This window comes from Paramormyrops kingsleyae, chromosome 2 (genome assembly GCF_048594095.1).
Source record: "Paramormyrops kingsleyae isolate MSU_618 chromosome 2, PKINGS_0.4, whole genome shotgun sequence".
NCBI classification, from domain to species: Eukaryota; Metazoa; Chordata; class Actinopteri; order Osteoglossiformes; family Mormyridae; genus Paramormyrops; species Paramormyrops kingsleyae.
Genome location: NC_132798.1, coordinates 54,884 through 61,628, shown reverse-complemented (window position 1 = coordinate 61,628; position 6,745 = coordinate 54,884). Strand labels below are relative to the sequence as shown.

The 6,745-nt window shown below is 47.8% G+C and overlaps 1 non-coding gene across 1 annotated transcript; it reads left to right on the top strand.

Annotated features, from left to right (window-relative positions):
* The first annotated feature begins 1,646 nt into the window (after positions 1-1,646).
* trnal-uaa (transfer RNA leucine (anticodon UAA)) lies at positions 1,647-1,729 on the top strand. The gene has a single exon. It is a non-coding gene; the product is annotated as a tRNA-Leu (tRNA).
* The last annotated feature ends 5,016 nt before the right edge of the window (positions 1,730-6,745 follow it).

Sequence of the window (6,745 nt, the reverse complement as noted above, 5' to 3'; positions counted from 1 at the left end):
CAAGAGAATGCTGAATATATGGCAGCTGCCTAAATGCGACTGTTGTGGAATGAGAATTCCGTTCATGATTTGGATGCGGCTGATTGAAGAAAAGAGCGATTACTTCCAAGCGCTGTTCAAGGAGAGTCGGATACAGTAAGGAGATGCAAAAACCTACGCCCTAAGGATCACCCCCCTCCCCTCACCCTCCGCCTGTATATAACTGGACGCCTTTACAACCCCCTTTCACAAACATCATCATCATCATCATGGCAGCAGCAGCAGCAAATTACAGCGACAAAGTGTTCTCCGACGACGACGACGAAAGCGGCGGGGAGAATGAGGCCTTTTCACCCCCTTCACCAGCAGCATCACAGGCCTCTGATGCCGGAGAGCTCCCTCCGACCCCTCCACCGACACCGGCCTCTGTTCCTGGAGAGGTCCCTCCGACCCCCTGCACGCTTCTCTCCAGACCAGCTTTGTGCATAGGGATGCTCAGCTGCATAAAAGCCATGATAGTGGGGCTTTTAGCCTCAGTCATCAGGAAGCATCAGCAGAAAAACTGCTACGGCTGCGAGGTGGATCATCCCAGTCAAAGACAGCACCCTTGCCTGTTTCCCGCCGGCAGGAATTACTTTTACATACACTTTGACTCTGTGCTGAGTGACCTGTGGACCAGCCGGCTGACACCCGCCTTGATTCACGTTCTGACGACCCTGGGCATCCGAGCTTCCATCGGCAGGTTGGAGGGGACCGTGGAAGCTATCCTGTATGATCTACGCGAGGCCCGCGACGGAATGCTGGAAATCACTCGCCTGGAACAGGATCTGTTTGAACAGACCCCCGCGCTTAAGCAGATCCTGGAAGAAGAGTTTCTGAGTCGTTGGGAGGCCCAAGACTAAAACAAAACGCAATTTGTAATGGGGAACGGTATCGGCAGCGTTTTACGGCGGTTTATGTTAAATGTTTTTTTAGAAAAAGTTAGCCCACTGTTGTTGCATGCTATCGATAAAAAGAAAAGCGATTGTTGGGATGATTATACTTGTTGCTGCTTTCATAGACTGATATTTGAGATTGCTCAAGTCGGAGAACATTATCAGCGGGGAATAGTTTTACTTACTCAGCCGATGGCAGAGAGAGAAGGACAATCGTCAGAAAGTCTCATACGCGCGTGTCTATCTTGTATTCCCGACGATGAATTTGACTGTAATCACATTTTTATATTTTATGCTTTAATCGTAGATGTAGTTGCCTTTAAATTTCATAATAAGCAGCCTTTCGATGTTAATCAGATGCTTTCTACTCTACATACATGCATCGCTGAAAAGGCCTCTATACGGACCTTACTGCATGTGACATCGCTAATCTACCTCAACAACTGTCACGGCTGTAACTACCTGTAATTGTGTGCCCTTGTAATAATGTTTTTAAACTATATCTACCTCAACAACTGTCACGGCTGTAACTAATTGTATGCCCTTGTAATAACGTTTTTAAAACTATATCTTTCACTAAATGTGTACCCTTGTAATAGCATTTTTAAAACTATATTTTTCACAAAGAAAATGTATACCAGCATTTTGAAAATGTATCTTTCACTAAAATGTATGCCCTTGCAATAAAATTGAGTTGAACAACATTGCAATAGTCTTTGTATATACATGTTTGGCAGGGTGGCCGAGTGGTTAAGGCGATGGACTTAAGATCCAATGGACGTATGTCCGCGTGGGTTCGAATCCCGCCCCAGCTAAAACTCTTTTCTAAACTCTACACATATGGGGAAAAAAACACACAATTTCATTAATGTGTTCACTCACCCCCCTCCCCAGACAGCTATAAAACGCCGCATCCCTGCTCTCACCCCCCACACTCTCGCTGTGTGAAAAGCATGTCTGTTGCCAAGACTACAGCTCGTGTCTTGAGCCGCTCGTACTATGACCCCAGCCAGCCGGGGTCATACGGGGGTGTCTCCAGACTGCAGAGAGCTGTGGAGGATGATACTGGGAAAAAAGTGGCTACCGATGATATCAGAGAGTGGCTGTCTACGCAAGACAGTTATACTTTACATAAGCCGGCTAAAAAGAATTTCCCCAGGAACAGAGTGTTTGTACCGAGAGCCATGTATCAGTGGCAGGCCGATTTATGCGACATGCAAGGGCTGGCCACGTACAACGACGGGTTAAAATACCTCCTTACGGTGATTGATGTTTTTTCTAAAAAGGCCTACGCGCGTGCCATAAGAAACAAGACGGGGGTGGTCGTAACGGAGGCCTTTGATGCTATTTTAACTGAGGGGGGTGTCCTATAGAGCTACGGGGGCCTTACGAAGTAGGACTGGCTGAAATCATGTATTGTTACACGTGGCGTAATATTACACACCCCGAAAATACTTTTGAATTGCGGGATACGGAGGTGCAGGCAAGAAGAGACGCCGATCCTCTAGTGGATTTGCCTTACCTGTACCCTCGGAAAATTAAAGTCGGATATTATGAATCCGTTTCACAGATTGTGTCAGAAATCAACGCTTCGTTAAAAAAGTTAGGTACGGAAGTTTTCTTTGCATACAACGAGATTACGCGAAGGGTTAATATAACCGGAAATCAGAAATACAAGATCAAATTTAAACCTACTTTGGCCTACATGCTGGGCTTTGAGCCCGGTGCCTGGTATAACGTAGGAGGTACCATGCCAACCTCACCCTACCCGTCCGACATTCACGCGGGATTCTATAATATGTACGTCTACTGTAACATTGTGGATCCGCAGCACGTGGGGGAATTTGTAGTGCCGCTCCTGAGAACCGTTAAAATAGACGGTGGGTTCGGCGACGTAGTCACTTTGCCGTTCCACAAGCTGCACTACGTACCGGTGAACAAGCAGAGCCTCCAGAATTTGCATATTGAGATAAAGAACGATCAGAATACTCTGATTAATTTCTCCTATGGAAAAACGATCGTCAAGCTGCACTTTCGCCCAGTGCCAAAGATCCCAGTTTAAAAAAAAAAGAGAGAAAGCTGAGGGGGGTGGGAGAGCATGGCGTACCACAATTCGCAGAGATTTATTCAGTATTACACCAGTCAGGCGGGACATGGGCTCCCCGGTTTTGCGGGGAGCCCCGTGATGTACGGGCGTGGGTTGGGCTCCATGCTCAGTAGGGCTTTTAGATTCGTTTTACCCTTTCTTAAGCGTGGAGTTGATTTAGCGAAACCTCATTTGAAATCGGCGGCCAAAGGAATAGCTTCGGATCTCGCCAGCTCTGTAATCAGCGGCCGTTTTACAAACACCGGTGACCCCAAGCAGGAAGGCTCTGGTCTGCTGTTGCTATCTCAGAGGGGTAGGAAGAGAGCCCCAGCGCCTTTACCCAGGCAGCACGGTCATAAAAAACCTCGCAGCAGCAGAGCTGTCAGGATTCCCAAGTCTCGACCTTCAAAGAGAAACAGGAAACCCCCCGGGGACATATTTTAAGAGCGTAAGGAAGAATGGCTCTAGCTCACCGCCTCTCGGCCGAATGCACCAAATCTGAGCTGGACCTGTTTGCGGCCCCTATGACGCAATTATCCATAGATCAGACCAATTATGTAGAAATCAACCCATTAAATTCCATTACCGATCAGGATGTTTTGGATTTCCTAATACCGGGGTCGGGCAATTTCTATCTGGACCTCAACTCTACACTGCTATATCTAAGGCTCAAGATCGTTAGGGCGGACGGCGCCCCCCTGGTTGACGCTGACCCCTGCGGTATTATACAGTACCCACTAAACTGTATATTCTCTCAGCTGGACGTGAGTCTGAACGACGTCCTGATCAGTTCCTCATCGGCCACGCACCCCTATAGGTCATTCATAGAGACCCTGCTCAATTTTTCTACGGATACGCTAGAGAGTCAGTTTTCGGCAGGGCTCTGGTACAAAGACGGCGGAGCCGACTTGGATAGCGTGGACATCACCCCCCAGGGCCCTAACGTGGGGTTGCAGAAGCGAGCTGCCTTCTGTAGAAACTCTCGGGAATTCTCTCTGATAGGCCCTGTACACGCTGATATTTTTTTCAGCAAACGAATGCTGTTAAACAATGTGGATATACGCTTAAAGTTTGTAAAGGCTAAAAGCGATTTTAGTCTCATGTGTAGAAATGACGCCGATTATGAGCTGAAAATACTGAGGGCCAGCCTGTTTGTGAAAAAAGTGGACGTCTCCCCGGCGGTGTCACTGGGTCACTCGGCCGCTCTCATGAAAGCAAACGCCCTGTACCCTATAAGCAGGGTAGTCGTTAAAAATTACACGCTGCCCGCGCAGTCGCGGGTCTGCCCGCAGGACAATCTTTTCCTGGGCAACTTACCGCGCTACATCGTTTTGGGGATCGTGGACCACGCAGCGTTCATGGGCACGCGAAACAGAAACCCATTCAGGTTTCAGCATTGTGACCTGGAATTTCTGAGTCTCTCTGTAAACGGTCGACACATACCCAGCAAACCGTTCCAGCCCGATTTTAACGCGAGGCAGTCGGTCAGAGAGTTTTACAACCTTTTCCTGGCTACAAACAGGCATTTAAGGGATTCGGCGCTATGCATTAACCGTGAGGATTTTGAAAACGGATACTCGCTATTTGCTCTCAATCTCTCCCGAGACGACGAGCTGGACGGAGGTGCCCTGTCACCCGTCATCAGCGGCACGTGCCGTCTGGATTTAAGGTTCAGAGCCCCGCTACCTCGAACAATGAGTCTCATCGTCTACGCCTGCTTCGACACCGTGATTGAAATAAACTCCAAGAGACAGGTTTTGGTGGACTTTTAATCATGAACACTCACCAGCTGGAATGCCTTTTACAACCCCTGCTGGGGGATGCTTTTGGAGGTGTGTGGGCTAGCGATTTATTACCCACCAGCGTACAGACGAGGCCCACTTTTCTGGTCGCAAACACGCACGACAGCAATAGAGAGGGTGAACACTGGATCGGGATAATTTTGGAGCCCCAAGAGGGGAAAGCCTCCTTCTTTGATTCTTACGGTTATCCCCCCGATTCCCCTTACTACCCTAAAAGTTTTATGCGCTTCTTGGGGAGGCACGCTAGCGAAATAAGGTATAATACGCGTCAAGTTCAACACGACTTTTCCTCCACGTGCGGGGCCCACGTCTCCTTTTTCCTCTACCAGCGCTTCAAGGGACTTTCATTTCAAGAGACTATGATGCTGTACTCTGATGACTTGAGGAAAAACGACGCTCTAGTGTCCAAGTTTATCAAGAAATATTCAAACTGTATTAGCCGTGTTAATGCCGATAAACTTTCAAAGCCGCAAAATGTATGTTCCTTAAAACTATTTAAAGATTGTTATAGTTGTTAGATTATTGTAGAGGAAAAATAAAAAAAAAAACACCGTGACACCATTTATTCAATAAAATCAACATTTTATTAACCATCTTTTTTCGTTGTTACAGGCGTCTTTTTTTTCCCCACACGCATAAAACACTTAATCGCTGTAATCTATCCACGGAGAATAAGGGGTACCCTTTAAAGGCCATAAACGATATTCAGGGGAGGAATCACGCGGTGTGTGAGGGGTACCCACAAGCGGAGAGTCATCCGTACTAAATTTTGCACGTCTCTTGCGCTTCTTTTTCGCAGGAGGGGGCGAGGAGGGTGGCGGGGGACCCCTCGCCGTGGCGTTTCCAGCGCCGTAATCTTTAAGATGGCTTAGGGCTTTCCTAGCTTGAATGTTACCGACGGTCGTGAGGGGGATGTTTAATTCGGATATTACGTTTAAAAAGGGTTCCCAGCCTTTAGGATATCCGACGGCCTGGGATTTCGGCTGGGATAAAGTTTTCATCAAATCCAAAATATGGGAACCTTTAATGGGACTATCTCTGATGATGAGTTCACCCGACTGGGTCCAACGTACTGCCCCGTCGGAATCGAGCAGTTTCTGCATGATGTACCCCACGTTCTTTCTAGCCCTGGGCGCCACTTGCTGGACAACTTCCTGTACAGATTTGTCCCTAGTCGCGCCGCCGGGCTGTCTCTCCTCCTCCTCCCCCGGCACATCTCTCTTTTCCTCATCCGTTTTTTCTTTCCGCTCGGTAAGGATAATTTCTCGCCCCTGATTTTCCTCTTTTCGGACTAAATTCAGATACCTCTGTAGCAATTGGTTGTATCTCTTTACTTTTTCGTGCGAGTTCATACCCGGCTGATTTAATAAACCGTGCATCTGGGTTTCAAGTTCACCCAGGGCCGATTCCCCGATGGTGGTGGTATGCGGGGTCGCCCTCTGGGTCAGCATACGGAGTTGTTGGGGGCTCAACAGGAACATTTTTTTTACCTCGCTCATGCCGGTGGTGGAAAAAACAAACACAGCCGTCTTACTGGTGAACAGGCTTGTGATGAATGGCAGAGCCACTGACAGCAGCGGTAACAAAAATCCTCCTTTCTGAAGCACGGCCTTGCGTTTCCTCGCGACGCTGTTTTTCTTACAGGCGAAAAGCTTAATCAGCCTTTTCTGCTTCTTAAGCTTGTTAAATTGAGCTACGGATAAAGGTATACGGCCTCTTATAAGATTGAGACAGATTTCGGAGAGAGTCAAAATTATGTTATTAGATGGGTCCGAAAGAATCTTTTTACGTTTCACCCCCCTCATCCTCTGTAAAACTTTAAGGGTCGGCAGTTGTTTCCTGAGATGCTCGGACATGGCTCAGTAATGTTAAATCAATCAATCAATGGCTCGCTGGTAGAAAGAGGACGGGAAGCGTCCCCGGTAATAAACCGGTCCTGAGTC